Genomic DNA, 20,391 nt, shown 5'->3' with positions numbered 1-20,391 from the left:
CTAAAATGCACCACAGGTATAGAATGTAGATGGATAGTATACTTAATGAATGACGACACAGAGGTAGGTACAGCAGTGGCCTACCGTACTGCTATATATAGTATACTGGTGGTCACTGTGTCAGCAAACTGCAAAACTAAAATGCACCACAGGTATAGAATGTAGATGGATAGTATACTTAATGAATGACGACACAGAGGTAGGTACAGTAGTGGCCTACCGTACTGCTATATATAGTATACTGGTGGTCACTGTGTCAGCAAACTGCAAAACTAAAATGCACCACAGGTATAGAATGTAGATGGATAGTATACTTAATGAATGATGACACAGAGGTAGGTACAGCAGTGGCCTACCGTACTGCTATATATAGTATACTGGTGGTCACTGTCTCAACAAACTGCAAAACTAAAATGCACCACAGGTATAGAATGTAGATGGATAGTATACTTAATGAATGACGACACAGATGTAGGTACAGCAGTGGCCTACCGTACTGCTATATATAGTATACTGGTGGTCACTGTGTCAGCAAACTGCAAAACTAAAATGCACCACAGGTATAGAATGTAGATGGATAGTATACTTAATGAATGACGACACAGAGGTAGGTACAGCAGTGGCCTACCGTACTGCTATATATAGTATACTGGTGGTCACTGTGTCAGCAAACTGCAAAACTAAAATGCACCACAGGTATAGAATGTAGATGGATAGTATACTTAATGAATGACGACACAGAGGTAGGTACAGCAGTGGCCTATCGTACTGCTATATATAGTATACTGGTGGTCACTGTGTCAGCAAACTGCAAAACTAAAATGCACCATAGGTATAGAATGTAGATGGATAGTATACTTAATGAATGACGACACAGAGGTAGGTACAGCAGTGGCCTACCGTACTGCTATATATAGTATACTGGTGGTCACTGTGTCAGCAAACTGCAAAAGTAAAATGCACCACAGGTATAGAATGTAGATGGATAGTATACTTAATAAATGACGACACAGAGGTAGGTACAGCAGTGGCCTACCGTACTGCTATATATAGTATACTGGTGGTCACTGTGTCAGCAAACTGCAAAACTAAAATGCACCACAGGTATAGAATGTAGATGGATAGTATACTTAATGAATGACGACACAGAGGTAGGTACAGCAGTGGCCTTCCGTACAGCTATATATAGTATACTGGTGGTCACTGTGTCAGCAAACTGCAAAACTAAAATGCACCACAGGTATAGAATGTAGATGGATAGTATACTTAATGAATGACGACACAGAGGTAGGTACAGCAGTGGCCTACCGTACTGCTATATATAGTATACTGGTGGTCACTGTGTCAGCAAACTGCAAAACTAAAATTCACCACAGGTATAGAATGTAGATGGATAGTATACTTAATGAATGACGACACAGAGGTAGGTACAGCAGTGGCCTACCATACTGCTATATATAGTATACTGGTGGTCACTGTGTCAGCAAACTGCAAAACTAAAATGCACCACAGGTATAGAATGTAAATGGATAGTATACTTAATGAATGACGACACAGAGGTAGGTACAGCAGTGGCCTACCGTACTGCTATATATAGTATACTGGTGGTCACTGTGTCAGCAAAACTCTGCACTGTACTCCTCCTATATAATATTAATTATACTGGTGGTCCCCAGTCCCCACAATAAAGCAGCACACTGAGCACAGATATGGAGTGTTTTTCAGGCAGAGAACGGATAAAACTGGTGGTCACTGATCAGCAAAACTCTGCACTGTACTCCTCCTATATAATACAGCTGCTCCCCAGTCCCCACAATTAAGCAGTGTGAGCACAGATATATGCAGCACACTGAGCACAGATATGGAGTGTTTTTCAGGCAGACAACGTATACTGGTGGTCACTGTCAGCAAAACTCTGCACTGTACTCCTGCTATATAATACAGCTGCTCCCCAGTCCCCACAATTAAGCAGTGTGAGCACAGATATATTATGCAGCACACTGAGCACAGATAAGGTATGGAGCGTTTTTTTCAGGCAGAGAACGGATAAAACTGGTGGTCACTTATCAGCAAAACTCTGCACTGTACTCCTCCTAACAGCTGCTCCCCAGTCCTCCCCACAATTAAGCAATAAAGCAATCAAGTTCAACAATAAACGGAGAGGACGCCAGCCACGTCCTCTCCCTATCATCTCCAATGCACGAGTGAAAATGGCGGCGACGCGCGGCTGCTTATATAGAATCCGAATCTCGCGAGAATCCGACAGCGGTATGATGACGTTCGGGCGAGCTCGGGTTAGCCGAGCAAGGCGGGAAGGTTCGAACCTGCCTCGGACCCGTGTAAAATGGGTGAAGTTCGGGGGGGTTCGGTATCCGAGAAACCGAACCCGCTCATCACTAATAAACAGTGCCTCAACGACGCAACAGTAACTCTGTCAGCTCGCCCTCACACATACACAGTGCCTCAACGACGCAACAGTAACTCTGTCAGCTCGCCCTCACACATACACAGTGCCTCAGCAGCACAGCAGTAACCCTGTCAGCTCGCCCTCACACATACACAGTGCCTCAGTTGCACAGCAGTAACCCTGCCAGCTCGCCCTCACACATACACAGTGCCTCAGCAGCACAGCAGTAACCCTGTCAGCTCGCCCTCACACATACACAGTGCCTCAGCAGCACAGCAGTAACCCTGTCAGCTCGCCCTTACACATAAACAGTGCCTCAGTTGCACAGCAGTAAGCCTATGAGCTCGCCCTCACACATAAACAGTGCCTCAGCGGCACAACAGCCAACCTGTCAGCTCGCCCTCACACATACACAGTGCCTCAGCGGCACAGCAGTCACCCTGCCAGCTCGCCCTCACACATAAACAGTGCCTCAGCGGCACAACAGCCAACCTGTCAGCTCGCCCTCACACATACACAGTGCCTCAGCGGCACAGCAGTCACCCTGCCAGCTCGCCCTCACACATACACAGTGCCTCAGCGGCACAGCAGTCACCCTGCCAGCTCACCCTCACACATACACAGTACCTCAGCGGCACAGCAATCACCCTGCCAGCTCGCCCTCCCAAATACACAGTGCCTCAGCGGCACAGCAGTCACCCTGCCAGCTCGCCCTCACACATACCCAGTGCCTCAGCGACACAGCAATCACCCTGCCAGCTCGCCCTCCCAAGTACACAGTGCCTCAGCGGTCAGAGCAGGCCATAGGCATAGGCAAACTAGGCAATTGCCTAGGGCATTTGATATGCCTAGGGGCATCATCAGCTTCTGCTGATTAAAATGATATGCGGCATGCCTATATTCTATGTGTAGCATTTCATATGCAGATACAGCCAGTCTCACACAGTATATAGGCATGCTGCATATCATTTTAATCAGCAGTAGCTGCTTGTGTATCCTAGCCACATAGCAATGCAAATAAGATGCATTTTCATTAAAAAAAAGGTGCCCGACGTTAGCATTGATGCAAGATTTATGAGGACACATCTGTATCCAAGCAGAGGCAGCGGTCACAGTGTTAGTGGCAGTGTGAGTGCTGTGTGCATGTGAGTGGGTTGGTTGTGCAGTAGTGTACGGAATATGTGTAAGGAGCATTATGTGTGTCATATAAAAATGCATTAATAAAGTGCAACCTATGTGTAAAGGGCCACTATGTGTGTCATTATGTGTATAAGGACATTAATAAAGTGCGGCATATGTGTAACAGGGTACTTCTGTATGTGTGTCATTATGTGTATAGGGGCACTAATAATGTGCAGCAAATGTGTAGGGGGCACTATGTGTGTCATTATGTGTATAAGGGCATTAATAATGTGCGGCATATGTGTAAGGGACATTATGTGTAAAAGGGCATTAATAAAGGTTGTCATAATGTGTAAGGTGCATTATGTTTATAAGGACATTAATGTGTCTCATATGTGTAAGGGGCATTACTGTGTGGAATTGCGTATAAATGCATTACTAATGTGTGGCATTATGTGTATAAGGTGCTCTACTATGTGACATTGCATTAGAAAGGGCACTACTGTGTCGTCTAGTGTGAATAAAGAGCAATAGGGTGTGGTGTAATGTGAATAAGAGCAATTCAGTGTGATGTAATGTGAATAAGGGGCTCTACTGTGAGGAGTAACGTTTATAAGGTAAAGTGATACTACCGTGGGATGTAATATGAATTATGGACACTATAGCAAGATAAAATGTGAATAAAGTTGCAGCACTGTTTGGCGTAATTGGAATTGGGGTTACTATTGTGTGGCCATGCCCCTTCCCAGCAAGAAGATGCCCCTTTTTGGGCTGTGCGTCAAATGTGCGAACTGTTCCTATTTAAAATATAGGGGGTACAAGACTGCTATGGGTGAGGGGTGATGGGGCTGGGAAAGAGGTGCAAGGTCAGAGGCAGAACCAGCGGTGGTGCTAGGGGGCACCAGCCAAAATCTTGCCTAGGGCATCATATTGGTTAGGGCCGGCTCTGTCAGCAGCACAGCAGTCACCCTGCCAGCTCACCTTCACACATACACAGTGCCTCAGCGGCACAGCAATCACCTTGCCAGTTCGCCCTCACACATATCCAGTGCCTCAGCGACACAGCAGTCACCCTGCCAGCTCGCCCTCCCAAATACACAGTGCCTCAGTGGCACAGCAGTCACCCTGCCAGCTCACCCTCACACATACCCAGTGCCTCAGCGGCACAGCAATCACCCTGCCAGCTCATCCCTCACACATACACAGTGCCTCAACGGCACGGCAGTCACCCTGCCAGCTCACCCTCACACAAACACAGTGCCTCAGCAACACAGCAGTCACTCTGTCAGCTTGCACTCACCCATACACAGTGCCTCAGCGGCACAGCAATCACCCTGCCAGTTCGCCCTCCCAAATACACAGTGCCTCAGCGGCACAGCATTCACCCTACCAGCACGCCCTCCCAAATACACACTGCCTCAGCGGCACAGCAGTCACCCTGCCAGCTCGCCCTCACACATACCCAGTGCCTCAGCGGCACAGCAGTCACCCTGCCAGCTCGCCCTCACACATACACAGTGCCTCAGCGGCACAGCAGTCACCCTGCCAGCTCGTCCCTCACACATACACAGTGCCTCAGCGGCACAGCAGTCACCCTGCCAGCTCGTCCCTCACACATACACAGTGCCTCAACGGCACAGCAGTCACCCTGCCAGCTCACCCTCACACATACACAGTGCCTCTGCAATACAGCAGTCACCCTGTCAGCTCGCCCTCACCCATACACTGTGCTTCAGCGGCACAGCAGTAATCCATGAGCTCGCCCTCACACATACACAGTGCCTCAGCGGCACAGCAGTCACCCTGCTAGCTCACCCTCACACATACACAGTGCCTCAGCGGCACAGCAGTCACCCTGCCAGCTCACCCTCACACATAAACAGTGACTCAGTGGCACAGCAGTAACCCATAAGCTTGCCCTCACACATACACAGTGCCTCAGTGGCACAGCAGCAGGGTTGGACTGGCCCACAGGGTACAGGGGAAACCACCGGTGGGCCCTACTACCTGGGGGCCCACCCTCTCCTCTAGGCATCAGGTTCCAGACTGTGCTGTTACTAATCTAGTACATTATCATGTATGCACTACAGTATTTACTGTATATATTTAGCTACAGGATCAACACTTGCAAAATGGTTAGCAAACCAATGTAGCGGCAGGGCACCCCCCCTTCTAGAGACTGGCCACACCCCTAAATATGGGCCCCTACCACTGTATTCCCCCGGTGGGCCCTACATGCCCCAGTCCGACACTGCACAGCAGTAACCATGTCAGCTCGCCCTCACACATGCAAATATATATATATTGGTTTAGAGGCTAACCACGTCCAGAGTGCACAACAAACAACCAGTAGGTAATAACGATAGCGCATTCAGGCCCTCATTCCGAGTTGATCGGTCGCAAGGCGAATTTAGCAGAGTTACACACGCTAAGCCGCCGCCTACTGGGAGTGAATCTTAGCTTCTTAAAATTGCGACCAATGTATGCGCAATATTGCGATTACTAACTACTTAGCAGTTTCAGAGTAGCTTCAGACTTACTCTGCCTGTGCGATCAGTTCAGTGCTTGTCGTTCCTGGTTGACGTCACAAACACACCCAGCGTTCGCCCAGGCACTCCCACCGTTTCTCCAGCCACTCCTGCGTTTTTTCCGGAAACGGTAGCGTTTTCAGCCACACGCCCCTGAAACGCCGTGTTTCCGCCCAGTAACACCCATTTCCTGTCAATCACATTACGATCGCCGGAGCGAAGAAAAAGCCGTGAGTAAAAATACTTTCTTCATAGTAAAGTTACTTGGCGCAGTCGCAGTGCGAACTTTGCGCATGCGTACTAAGCGGATTTTCACTGCGATGCGATGAAAAATACCGAGCGAACAACTCGGAATGAGGGCCTCAATTTTTTAATCAAACTAGTGGTGTCTTTTAAATAAGTAGATTGTGCTTGAATCACTGGTTGGAAGTAATGATCCAGAAATTGTGAAACTTTATAGAAAACAGTCACGTGCAGAAATGATAAAGATCTACCCATGTTTAAAACTGACTCACTATTACCCTCCTACACCCATAACCAGAGGCGTAGCTAGGGTTTTCGGAGCCCAGGGCAAGATGAAAAATGGCGCCCCCTCCCCCCCAAAAAAAATACACCAAAAGGAGCATGTGCGTGCGGCGACAAAATGGGCGTGGCCACACACCAGAAGGGGTGTGGCCACGAGTAAAACCGAATCCGCTCATCACTACTGAAAATGGCCCACAGTGCCAGTTACATTGCCCCACAGTGCCAGATAAGATGCCCCACAGTGCCGGATACATGCCCCACAGTGCCGGATACATTGCCCCACAGTGCCGGATACATGCCCCACAGTGCCAGATACATTGCCCCACAGTGCCAGATACATTGCCCCACAGTGCCAGATACATTGCGCGCGTAGAAAAAATGGGCATGGCCACGCACCAGAAGGGGTATGGCCATTGAAAATGGCCCACAGTGCCAGTTACATTGCCCCACAGTGCCAGATACGATGCCCCACAGTGCCGGATACATGCCCCACAGTGCCGGTTACATGCCCCACAGTGCCGGTTACATTGCCCCACAGTGCCGGATACATGCCCCACAGTGCCAGTTACATGCCCCACAGTGCCAGATACATTGCCCCACAGTGCCAGATACATTGCCCCACAGTGCCAGTTACATGCCCCACAGTGCCAGATACATGCCCCACAGTGCCAGATACACTGCCCCACAGTGCCAGTTACATGCCCCCACTGTGCTCTCCCCCCCCCCCCCCCCCCCCCCGGTCACTCACCGCTTGTGTTGATATGTGAGGGGAGAAGAGCGCAGCGCCTCTCCTTCCCCTCACTGCTCCAGGTCTCCGGCGGCTGTGTGGCAGTGACGTGCGGTGAGGCCATTGGCTGGGGAGGCACTGATATATTTTAATATATATATATAGTGTTTGAAGTGGAAATTTTGAAATGGGGGTATGCAACAGTTAAGGATGCAAGTATGTGCGCGCCAAAGGCGCGCACGCTCCAGAAAAGGGGGGCGTGGTCACCCAATAGGTGGTGTGTCCAGTGTAGTAGAACCCCTTATACTATCTAGTACTGGTGCCCCTTTTACCTTGTAGCACATGGTACGAGACGAAATTCACATTATAGCACATGGTACGAGCCAAAATTCACATTGTAGCACACTGAATGAGCCGAAATTCACATTGTAGCACACTGAATGAGCCGAAATTCACATTGTAACACACTGAATGATCCGAAATTCACATTGTAGCACACTGAATGAGCCGACATTCACATTGTAGCACACTGAATGAGCCGAAATTCACATTGTAGCACACTGAATGAGCCGACATTCACATTGTAGCACACTGAATGAGCCGACATTCACATTGTAGCACACTGGGGTATATTTACTAAGCTCCCGATTTTGACCGAGATGCCGTTTTTTCTTCAAAGTGTCATCTCGGTTAATCTCGGTCATTTACTAAACACTAATCACGGCAGTGATGAGGGCATTCGTAATTTTTTGCTAGTTCAGGTAAAAAATTACGAATGAATACACCATCGGTCAAAACGCGGCTGTTTAAGTATGAATCTCGGTCATTTACTAAGAAGTGCAAAGCAAAAAAAGAACAAACACTGCCGTGAAAAATTACAACTCGTAAAAAAGTGCTAAAAAAAAACAGAACTTTTTTTTTTATTCGTGTTTGGATAGGCATGCACGGATCCATGAGATCCGTGCATGTATATCAGTGGGAAGGGGTGGGAAAGTGCTTATTTTTTAAAAAAAAATTGCGTGGGGTCCCCCCTCCTAAGCATAAGCAGCCTCGGGCTCTTTGAGCCGATCCTGGTTGCAGAAATATGGTGAAAAAAATGACAGGGGTTCCCCCATATTTAAGCAACCAGCATCGGGCTCTGCGCCTGGTCCTGGTCCCAAAAATACGGGGGACAAAAAGAGTAGGGGTCCCCCGTATTTTTAAAACCAGCACCGGGCTCCACTAGCTGGACAGATAATGCCACAGCCGGGGGTCACTTTTATATAGTGCCCTGCGGCCGTGGCATCAAAAATCCAACTAGTCACCCCTGGCCGGGGTACCCTGGGGGAGTGGGAACCCCTTCAATCAAGGGGTCCCCCCCCCCCAGCCACCCAAGGGCCAGGGGTGAAGCCCGAGGCTGTCCCCCCCCATCCAATGGGCTGCGGATGGGAGGGCTGATAGCCTTTGTTGTAAAATAAAAGATATTGTTTTTAGTAGCAGTACTACAAGTCCCAGCAAGCCTCCCCCGCATGCTGGTACTTGGAGAACCACAAGTACCAGCATGCGGCGGAAAAACGGGCCCGCTGGTACCTGTAGTACTACCACTAAAAAAATACCCAAAAAAACACAAGACACACACACCGTGAAAGTATAATTTTATTACATACATACACACATACATACATACTTACCTTATGTTCCCACGCAGGTCGGTCCTCTTCTCCAGTAGAATCCAAGGGGTACCTGTTGAAGAAATTCTACTCACCAGATCCAGTGGTCCAGGCTCCTCGGATAATCCAGGGATAATCCACGTACTTGAATAAAACAAAAAAACGGTTGCCCGACCACGAACTGAAAGGTGACCCATGTTTGCACATGGGTCACCTTCCCACGAATGCCAGAAACCCACTTTGCCTTCTGGCTAAGTGGGTTTCTTCAGCCAATCAGGGAGTGCCACGTTGTAGCACTCTACTGATCAGCTGTGTGCTCCTGTCCTCACTGACAGGCGGCACACGGCAGTGTTACAATGTAGCGCCTATGCGCTACATTGTAACCAATGATGGGAACTTTGTGCCCTGCGGTTGACCTAAAGTGACGTCACCGCTGAGCAGAAAGTTCCCATCATTGGTTACAATGTAGCGCATAGGCGCTACATTGTAACACTGCCGTGTGCTGCCTGTCAGTGAGGACAGGAGCACACAGCTGATCAGGAGAGTGCTACAACGTGGCACTCCCTGATTGGCTGAAGAAACCCACTTAGCCAGAAGGCAAAGTGGGTTTCTGGCATTCGTGGGAAGGTGACCCATGTGCAAACATGGGTCACCTTTCAGTTCGTGGTCGGGCAACCGTTTTTTTGTTTTATTCAAGTACGTGGATTAACCCTGGATTATCCGAGGAGCCTGGACCACTGGATCTGGTGAGTAGAATTTCTTCAACAGGTACCCCTTGGATTCTACTGGAGAAGAGGACCGACCTGCGTGGGAACATAAGGTAAGTATGTATGTATGTGTGTATGTATGTAATAAAATTATACTTTCACGGTGTGTGTGTCTTGTGTTTTTTTGGGTATTTTTTTAGTGGTAGTACTACAGGTACCAGCGGGCCCGTTTTTCCGCCGCATGCTGGTACTTGTGGTTCTCCAAGTACCAGCATGCGGGGGAGGCTTGCTGGGACTTGTAGTACTGCTACTAAAAACAATATCTTTTATTTTACAACAAAGGCTATCAGCCCTCCCATCCGCAGCCCATTGGATGGGGGGGGGACAGCCTCGGGCTTCACCCCTGGCCCTTGGGTGGCTGGGGGGGGGGGACCCCTTGATTGAAGGGGTTCCCACTCCCCCAGGGTACCCCGGCCAGGGGTGACTAGTTGGATTTTTGATGCCACGGCCGCAGGGCGCTGTATAAAAGTGACCCCCGGCTGTGGCATTATCTGTCCAGCTAGTGGAGCCCGGTGCTGGTTTTAAAAATATGGGGGACCCCTACTCTTTTTGTCCCCCGTATTTTTGGGACCAGGACCAGGCGCAGAGCCCGATGCTGGTTGCTTAAATATGGGGGAACCCCTGTCATTTTTTTCACCATATTTCTGCAACCAGGATCGGCTCAAAGAGCCCGAGGCTGGTTATGCTTAGGAGGGGGGACCCCACGCATTTTTTTGGGGGATTTTACATTGTTTAATTAAAAATAAAAAAAAAAAAGAACCCCAGCACGGATCACACAGATCCGGCCGAGATTGATTGTAAAAAAAAACGGCAGTGTTTTGCTAATCACTGCCGTAAAATTAGGTAAAAAAAAACGAATGACATCGACATCGGAAGAAAAGAAAAACCCGAATACGACAGCTTAGTAAATCCATCGTAATAAATTCAAAAAGTTGCAGTTTTACACTGTCGATGTCATTCGTGATTGAACTTTGACCTATTTTCGGAAATTACGAATGTTAGTAAATGTACCCCACTGAATGAGCTGAAATTGTGATAGCAGGGAGAGCCAGAGTGACGACAGGGAGAGAGAGTGACGACAGTGACAGCAGGGAGAGAGAGTGACAGCAGGGAGAGAGAGAGTGACGATAGTGACAGCAGGGAGAGAGAGTGACGATAGTGACAGCAGGGAGAGAGTGACAGCAGGGAGAGAGAGTGACAGCAGGGAGAGAGAGAGTGACGATAGTGACAGCAGAGAGAGAGACGACAGTGACAGCAGGGAGAGAGAGAGAGTGACAACAGTGACAGCAGGGAGAGAGATTGACGACAGGGAGAGAGAGTGTGACAGTAGGGACAGGGACAGTAACGACAGGGAGAGAGGGTGACAGCAGGTGAACATTACCTGACTCATTTGTTGCGGCTGGTGGCGGTGAGTGGCTGGCGGCGGTGGGCGGCTGGCGGCGGTGAGCGGCTGTGCGCTCTACGGCCGTCAAGCAGGGGCTTCTGTCTGAGAGAGGGCGGAGGAGGAGAGCACCGGGCGCCGCTCAATTCACGCTGGGTCTGTGGCTTCCCGCCACTGTCGCCGTGCACATTAGCCAGCGTTTGGGCCAGCGGGGGACATGGAACATACTTTAGCTAGTAGGGGGAGGGGGGGACATGGCACACACACATTAGCTAGTAGGGGGAGGGGGGGACATGGCACGCACACATTAGCTAGTAGGGGGAGGGGGGGACATGGAACACACACATTAGCTAGTAGGGGGAGGGAGGGACATGGCACGCACACATTAGCTAGTAGGGGAGGGGGGGACATGGAACACACACATTAGCTAGTAGGGGGAGGGGGGACATGGAACACACACATTAGCTAGTAGGGGGAGGGGGGGACATGGCACACACACATTAGCTAGTAGGGGGAGGGGGGGACATGGAACACACACATTAGCTAGTAGGGGGAGGGGGGGACATGGCACGCACACATTAGCTAGTAGGGGGAGGGGGGGACATGGAACACACACATTAGCTAGTAGGGGGAGGGGGGGGACATGGAACACACACATTAGCTAGTAGGGGGAGGGGGGACATGGAACACACACATTAGCTAGTAGGGGAGGGGGGGACATGGAACACACACATTAGCTAGTAGGGGGAGGGGGGACATGGCACACACACATTAGCTAGTAGGGGGAGGGGGGGACATGGAACACACACATTAGCTAGTAGGGGGAGGGGGGGACATGGCACACACACATTAGCTAGTAGGGGGAGGGGGGGACATGGAACACACACATTAGCTAGTAGGGGGAGGGGGGGACATGGAACACACACATTAGCTAGTAAGGGGAGGGGGGGACATGGAACACACACATTAGCTAGTAGGGGGAGGGGGGGACATGGAACACACACATTAGCTAGTAGGGGGAGGGGGGGACATGGCACACACACATTAGCTAGTAGGGGGAGGGGGGGACATGGAACACACACATTAGCTAGTAGGGGGAGGGGGGGACATGGAACACACACATTAGCTAGTAAGGGGAGGGGGGGACATGGAACACACACATTAGCTAGTAGGGGGAGGGGGGACATGGAACACACACATTAGCTAGTAGGGGGAGGGGGGACATGGCACACACACATTAGCTAGTAGGGGTAGGGGGGGACATGGCACACACACATTAGCTAGTAGGGGGAGGGGGGGACATGGAACACACACATTAGCTAGTAGGGGGAGGGGGGGACATGGAACACACTTTACCTAGATTACAGTAGGAAGATCTGCCGTTCCGCTCTCCCCCTCCTCCCTGTACCGCTGCTGGTGCACTCCTGTCTTCCGCTCTCCCCCTCCTCCATGTACCGCTGCTGCTGCACTGTCTTCAGGCTCTGCCTGTGTGTGACAGGCGCCGGACCAGCAGCGGCAGCAACAGCAAGAACAATACTATGAAGTCAGCCCCGCATGGACTCCTGGGCATCCCGGCGCAGCCGCAGCTGGAGCAGTATGACTGGTCCCGTCGCCGCTTCTCCCGGCCGCGTCTATGTGATTGGACCAGCGGATCCAGCACTGGATCCGCTGTCCAATCACAGGTGCCTCTCTAGCAGGAGCTTTCCCTGCCAGCGAGGCACTTGTATAAGTGCCGCATTCTAGTCTTTTTGTAATGGGCTTTTCCAGCCCAGCGCATGGCCCCGCCCCCCCCCCCGCTTTGTCCCGTTATCACTAGCTACGGGAGGCACTAGCTGTCAGTGCCTCCCAAACGTATTAGATGGGCTAAAATGATTATATTAATATAAAGAGGGTACATATATGACACAGAATATGTGTCTTATGTATCTTCTTTCTATTATTTTAAACATAATGACAGGGGAGGCACTGCCTCCCCTGACTGCACGTCCCTGCTGTGTGGCGCCGGTTCGCTAGCCAATCAGAGCTCGCGGACCGGCAGCCAATCAGGAGCCGGTCCGCAAGCTCTGATTGGCTAACGCCGCCGGAGACCGGACACACGCAGCGCTGCTGGCAGCGCTGCTAGTGCTGGCAGCGGCGGTGAGGGGAGGGAGAGACACTGCGGGGGAGAGTGGGGCATGATGCCCTGGCCGCCGGTGGCGCCCCCCTCTCCTGGGCCTGCCAAGGCACCCAGGGCATGTGCCCCACTCGCCCTACCCTAGTTATGCCTCTGCCCGTCACAGAAATCTTAAGGACCTGTTGGTCCACAATGACATATCCGGCTGCAAACCAGCGTCATCTGTGACATTTTTGTCAAGAAAACCAGGTTGTTATAAATGTGAGGGCTGCACAATGTGTAGCTATATGGAGACAGGTCCTGGATTTTCACATCCACTCACAGGTAAATTTATCATACTCACCTGTACCAGTACACACATTATCTACTTTATAAGCTGCCCATGTGGGCTGTATTATATTGGTAAAACCCCCAGACAGTTCCGTGAGAGGATGGCGATGCATAGATCGGCCATCAGGGCTGCTCTGGAGGGGGACCATCAGTAGCAACCAGTAGCTCGACACTTTAAAACATGCAAACATAATTTATCATCTCTAAAGTACAAAATTATAGATCAGCAACCTGCTAGTATTAGGGGCGGGGATAGAAATCAAGCACTGCTTCCAGGGGTGTATTTAGGGGTCCGAGTGCCCCTGGCAAAGTAAAGGACTGGTGCCCCCCCCCTGCCCCCCCCATATTGGAAATAGGGAAGGCACGTGTGCCAAAAAAGGGGCGTGGCCACTCAATAGTACCCCAATTCAAATGACACCACAGTAGTGTGCCCTACTCACACAGTAATGTACATTGGCCCTCATTCCGAGTTGTTCGCTCGGTAAAAATCTTCGCATCGCAGCGATTTTCCGCTTAATGCGCAATGTCCGCACTGCGACTGCGCCAAGTAAATTTGCTATGCACTTAGGAAATTTACTCACGGCTTTTTCATCGGTCTGGCGATCGTAATGTGATTGACAGGAAATGGGTGTTACTGGGCGGAAACAGGCCGTTTTATGGGCGTGTGGGAAAAAACGCTACCGTTTCCGGAAAAAATGCAGGAGTGGCTGGAGAAACGGGGGAGTGTCTGGGCGAACGCTGGGTGTGTTTGTGACGTCAAACCAGGAACGACAAGCACTGAACTGATCGCAGATGCCGAGTAAGTCTGAAGCTACTCAGAAACTGCTACGAGGTGTGTAATCGCAATATTGCGAATACATCGGTCGCAATTTTAAGATGCTAAGATTCACTCCCAGTAGGCGGCGGCTTAGCATGAGCAAATCTGCTAAAATTCACTTGCGAGCGAACAACTCGGAATGAGGGCCATTATTCACGTTATGCTACACAGTAGTACCCCTTAAACACATTATGCCACACAGTAGTGCCCATATATATATATATATGTATATATATATATATGAGAAGGCGAGCACGCTCCTGGGAAAGTGGGCGTGGCCTCACAATTTTATATAATGATATCAAACTATAAATATATAATCACACCCCCTACACATGCGCACACACACAATTAGCAGCCTTACACACAATACCCACAGTAGTTCTCCTTACACATAATGTCCCCAGTATAGTGTCAGATGCACATAATGTCCGCCAGAATAGTGCCAGTTACACATATGCTCCCACAGTGCCAGATACACATATGCCCCCACCGAGCCAGACACTCGTATGCCCCTACAGTGCCGGACACACGTATGCCCCCACAGTGCCACTCACTTGTATGCCCCTACAGTGCCACTCACTTGTATGCCCCCACAGTGCCACGCACTTGTATGCACCCACAATGCCAGACACTCAAATGCCCCCACAGTGCCAGATACACGTATGCCCCCACAGTGTCAGATACACATATGCGCCCACAGTGCCAGACACACATATGCCCCATGTTGATTTTACTATTAAAGGCAGCACTTTTAGGTAAATTCACTTTTAGAGGCGACAGCTATTCCCCCACCCCCATGTAGTTCCTTAACAGCAAGGATGCCCATTAATGATCAAAGAATGCAGCAACAGCCACTATAATTAGCGCCGGAGTTCAGCACCGCACCACAATACAGGCAAGAAGAAACTCTACATAAACTACACCCCCCAGCAGCCGCTGCTGCATGCTGTGATCATTACTGGGCATCCCTGCTGTTGAGGAACTACACTGGGGTGGGGGTATAGCTGCTGCCTCTAAAAGTGAATCTACCTACTGCCCGCGGGTGGCACCTCTGGATGGCGCCCCCCCTTGGCTGGCGCCCCTGGCGAGTGCCATCCTGGCCAATAGGAAGATACACCCCTGACTGCTTCGCAGAGAGGCGAGGTGGATCCAGCGCTTAAATACTTTAGTCCCTGCGGGGCTAAATGAACAACTGGGATTACATTGTTTTCTATAAGGTTTGGTTGACCAAAAATATAAATAAACATGTAAATTAATGTGATGCATATCCGGTAAGTCCTCAGCACACAAACTAAGCTCGCTTAGGGTCTTTGATTAGGATGTCTGGCTGGGTCCTTGGACCATTGTATATTTTCACTGTACCGTCTCACCTATGTAATACGATGTTATATATATGTTTCCTAGGTAACCGGCGCCATGACGGGGGAAGGAGTGCGCCGCACACGTGGGCGGGTGACGTCATCCGGACCCGCCTGGCAGCCGCACCGGAGAGGCAGAGCGTGAAGTGGTGAAGGTATAAAGCTATGTTTCTTTGATAACACACATTGGAGGTCATTCCGAGTTGTTCGCTCGCAAGGTGATTTTAGCAGATTTGCTCACGCTAAGCCTACGCCTACTGGGAGTGAATCTTAGCATCTTAAAATTGCGAACGAAGTAATCGCAATATTGCGATTACACACCTCGTAGCAGTTTCTGAGTAGCTTCAGACTTACTCGGCATCTGCGATCAGTTCAGTGCTTGTCGTTCCTGGTTTGACGTCACAAACACACCCAGCGTTCGCCCAGACACTCCTCCGTTTCTCCGGCCACTCCTGCGTTTTTTCCGGAAACGGTAGCGTTTTTTCCCACACGCCCATAAAACGGCCTGTTTCCGCCCAGTAACACCCATTTCCTGTCAATCACATTACGATCGCCAGACCGATGAAAAAGCCGTGAGTAAAATTACTAAGTGCATAGCAAATTTACTTGGCGCAGTCGCAGTGCGGACATTGCGCATGCGCATTAAGCGGAAAATCGCTGCGATGCGAAGATTTTTACTGAGCGAACAACTCGGAATGAGGGCCATTGTTCTGACAAAAGTTTTAATAACTGAAACGTTAACAGCAATTACAGAAGCGTCTGTCTCTTTATTTATTTGCTTGTGAAAGTCCTCGTGGAGTGCCGCCGTTTTTGGGACCGTTAAAAATGCTTTTCACAGCTGGATGGCACCTGGGGCAGCATTGTACAAGGTGGAGTGCTGGTAACCATTTGTGATAGATAGATAGATATATATACTAATAGCATGATGACATAATTAAATAATAAGTAAAAGAATAAGACAGTGCAGGGTGAAACTTGCCCTTGAGTAAAAGAAAGTAGGATTCTTTTATCTCAGCATACCCTTCCAATGATATGTGTGCGGAGCACAGCTCCTTGTACATGGCATTGCCAAGGTGTATTTTCTAACTTATCCACATCCGCAGCTGTAAGGCTGTCCTGACAAGGTGACGGAATAATGTTACACAGGATGAATGTGCTGCGGAGAGTATGACTGCGGGAATGTAGGCACGCTGCTATTACAGAGAGACTGTAATGTCTGTTGGCATTGCAGTGCGTGTGTACAGTAAAGCTGCATACACACTGGGTGTTTTTACCCAGAGTGTATGCTGGGCGATGATGTGAAAATCGCTGGCAGGAAAATCACTCAGTGCAGCATACACAATTAGCGATTTTCACCCGGCCCAGCGATTTTCACGGGGGTGAACCATTTTTCACAGTAGGAGACTGTGGAAAGTAGTTCACTCGGTCGGAAAAACAGGCCGGCAGACGGTGGCGGCCAGCAATGATGCGGGAGCTCAAAATCGCCTAGTGTGTATGGGCCTTTAGAGCTGTATTAACTAATATGGTGCATACAGTATTTACAGGAACATTTTCACAGACAACTCAAGGCCGATAAATGGTATACAGTAGTTACAATTGGACAGGAATTACATCACTGTATTACATTCATATAATCTGATATATGGGCATTCTGCAGGAAATGATGTAATGGAAAACTTTTCTTAAAATGTCTTGCAGTGTGCTGGAAATGTGTGTACAGGCTGTAGATGTAACAGAGTTTTTGTACACACCAGCGGATGCCTTACAACTATGGGGGTCATTCCGAGTTGTTCGCTCGTTATTTTTTTTCGCAACGGAGCGATTAGTCGTGAATGCGCATGCGCAATGTCCGCAGTGCGACTGCGCCAAGTAAATTTGCTATGCAGTTAGGAATTTTACTCACGGTTTTTTCTTCGTTCTGGCGATCGTAATGTGATTGACAGGAAGTGGGTGTTTCTGGGCGGAAACTGGCCGTTTTATGGGTGTGTGCGAAAAAACGCTACCGTTTCTGGGAAAAACACGGGAGTGGCTGGAGAAACGGAGGAGTGTCTGGGCGAACGCTGGGTGTGTTTGTGACGTCAAACCAGGAACGACAAGCACTGAACTGATCGCAGATGCCGAGTAAGTTTGAAGCTACTCAGAAACTGCTAAGAGGTGTGTAATCGCAATTTTGAGAATCTTTAGTTCGCAATTTTAAGAAGCTAAGATTTACTCCCAGTAGGCGGCGGCTTAGCGTGTGTAAAGCTGCTAAAAGCAGCTTGCGAGCGAACAACTCGGAATGAGGGCCTATGAACAGCCCAGTTTACGTAACCAGTAGTTTATTGATGTCACACAGTGTACAGCCGTACTCACTGTTATACACACTGGTAAATGGAGCCTAGCTTGAGCAGGATGCTGGAGCAGAGGTCATATCAACAGTTAATCGCAGGTCTGCCTTAAGCTAAGTGGAAGGCTACTGTCTCCCACTGTGGCACTCTCACACAGTCTCACATAGGACTTCGTAATTCATGTTTGTACGCAACTGAGCAATTATCTGCAGGCTGCGCATGTGCTACAATCACACTGCCCATATGCCAAGTTACCTGTGGGGGGAGGTAACAGGGAGCAGTGGCAAAACTGAAGGTGTTTTCGGGGTATTTGTCTGCCTCCAACTTGTATTTAAAGAAACATGGCACCAGCATTGCTACTGCTGCAGCCTATCTGCGTGGCCATAAACTCACTCAAGAAGTTGATGTTCCTCTTTAATGCTGTGTTAAGGGAATGAAGCTTCCCTTAAGGATAATCAACATGGAGTTTGCTCAGCAACACACTCCGTTTTCAACATCCTCATTATCCTTATTATTGTCAGATAGTACACAAATATCCCCCTCATCCTGTTCCCCTTCAACACTTGCATCCTCAATGTCATCATAATAACAATCTTGGTTACTAATTTTTTTCGATTTTTAATGTGACCCCTCTACCTCTTTTTTACCATTGTGAAAGATTTTGATTTCAGGTGCTCTTTCCTAAACTTTCTGCCCCCTGAACAACCTTTAGTAGATGTAGTATTATAGTGACTAGCAGCAGCCACAGAACTAGTACTTGGTTGCTACTCCTGTTCTTCTGTCAACTGATCATGATCAATATCAACTCAGTGCTAATATTTATTAACGCAGTGACATGGCAACTACTGAGCTTTATTGAAAAATAACAGCTTTTATTTTGTTTTATCAGATATGACAACTCACACTGCGGATTCACTGTGCATATTTATGAACACAGGCCCTCATTCCGAGTTGTTCGCTCGTTGCCGAGTTTCGCTATATTGCGATTAGTCGCTTACTGCGCATGCGCAAGGTTCGCAGAGCGCATGCGCTTAGTTATTTTACACAAAAGTTAGGTATTTTACTCACGGCATAACGAGGATTTTTCATCGCTCTGGTGATCGGAGTGTGATTGACAGGAAGTGGGTGTTTCTGGGCGGAAACTGCCCGTTTTATGGGTGTGTGCAGAAAAACGCTGCCGTTTCTGGGAAAAAGGCGGGAGTGGCTGGAGAAACGGGGGAGTGTCTGGGCGAACGCTGGGTGTGTTTGTGACGTCAAACCAGGAACGAAACTGACTGAACTGATCGCAGTAGCAGAGTAAGTCCCGAGCTACTCAGAAACTGCAAAGAAATTTCTATTCGCAATTATGCGAATCTTTCGTTCGCAATTCTGCAAAGCTAAGATTCACTCCCAGTAGGCGGCGGCTTAGCGTGTGCAATGCTGCTAAAAGCAGCTAGCGAGCGAACAACTCGGAATGAGGGCCACAGTGCGGCACGGCAACAATTGTCCTTTATTGAACATACAGGTTGTAAAAAAAACAAAAACTTTTTTTACAAATGACAACTAATGTTGCAGACTTACAGTATTTATATTTATGAACACCTACAGCACACTCAAGTTCTATTTTTTTTTTTCACAAATGACAATTTCACCAAAAACATTTGTGGGCACCAGCATGCACTGTGCACCAAAAAAGGGTTAATGCTGCCCTGTATTAGGAGTCTGACCTACAATGTATACTAGGCAGTGACAAAAAACACGTGTGTGCATCAAGGGTTAATGCTGACCATATATGGAGCTCTGGGCTGCAATCTAGGCAGTGACAAAAAACCACCAGTGTGCTCTGTGTACTAAGGGTTAAAACTGCCCCTATATTAGGAGTACATGGCAGTGACAAATAAAACACTAACAGTGTGCTGTGCACCAATAAAGGGTTAATGATGTTTAATGCTGCCCTTAGGAGGGCTGTGCACCAGTAAAGGAGTCAAGTTACAGCACCAGTGTGACAAAAAATAAGAATTTACTCACCGGTAATTCTATTTCTCGTAGTTCGTAGTGGATGCTGGGAACTCCGTAAGGACCATGGGGAATAGCGGGCTCCGAAGGAGGCTGGGCACTCCAGAAAGATCTTAGACTACCTGGTGTGCACTGGCTCCTCCCACTATGACCCTCCTCCAAGCCTCAGTTAGGACACCGTGCCCGGACGAGCGTACACAATAAGGAAGGATTTTGAATCCCGGGTAAGACTCATACCAGCCACACCAATCACACCGTATAACTCGTGATATGAAACCCAGTTAACAGTATGAAACAACCGAGCCTCTCAACAGATGGCTCAACAATAACCCGATTTAGTTA

At 49.1% G+C, this 20,391-nt stretch overlaps 1 protein-coding gene across 1 annotated transcript in view; it reads left to right on the top strand.

Moving 5' to 3' along the window:
* CTNNA2 (catenin alpha 2) overlaps positions 1-20,391 on the top strand; it is a 2,737,142-nt gene that overhangs the window by 184,203 nt on the left and 2,532,548 nt on the right. Inside the window, exon 2 of the mRNA XM_063925313.1 lies at positions 15,774-15,882. The gene's annotated coding sequence lies outside the window, so the exon portion shown is untranslated. The remainder of the gene's footprint in view (positions 1-15,773; positions 15,883-20,391) is intronic.

This window comes from Pseudophryne corroboree, chromosome 1 (assembly GCF_028390025.1).
Source record: "Pseudophryne corroboree isolate aPseCor3 chromosome 1, aPseCor3.hap2, whole genome shotgun sequence".
In the NCBI taxonomy this organism is placed as follows: Eukaryota; Metazoa; Chordata; class Amphibia; order Anura; family Myobatrachidae; genus Pseudophryne; species Pseudophryne corroboree.
Note: the sequence above shows the minus strand (reverse complement) of the source record. Positions and strands in the feature narration are given on the sequence as shown.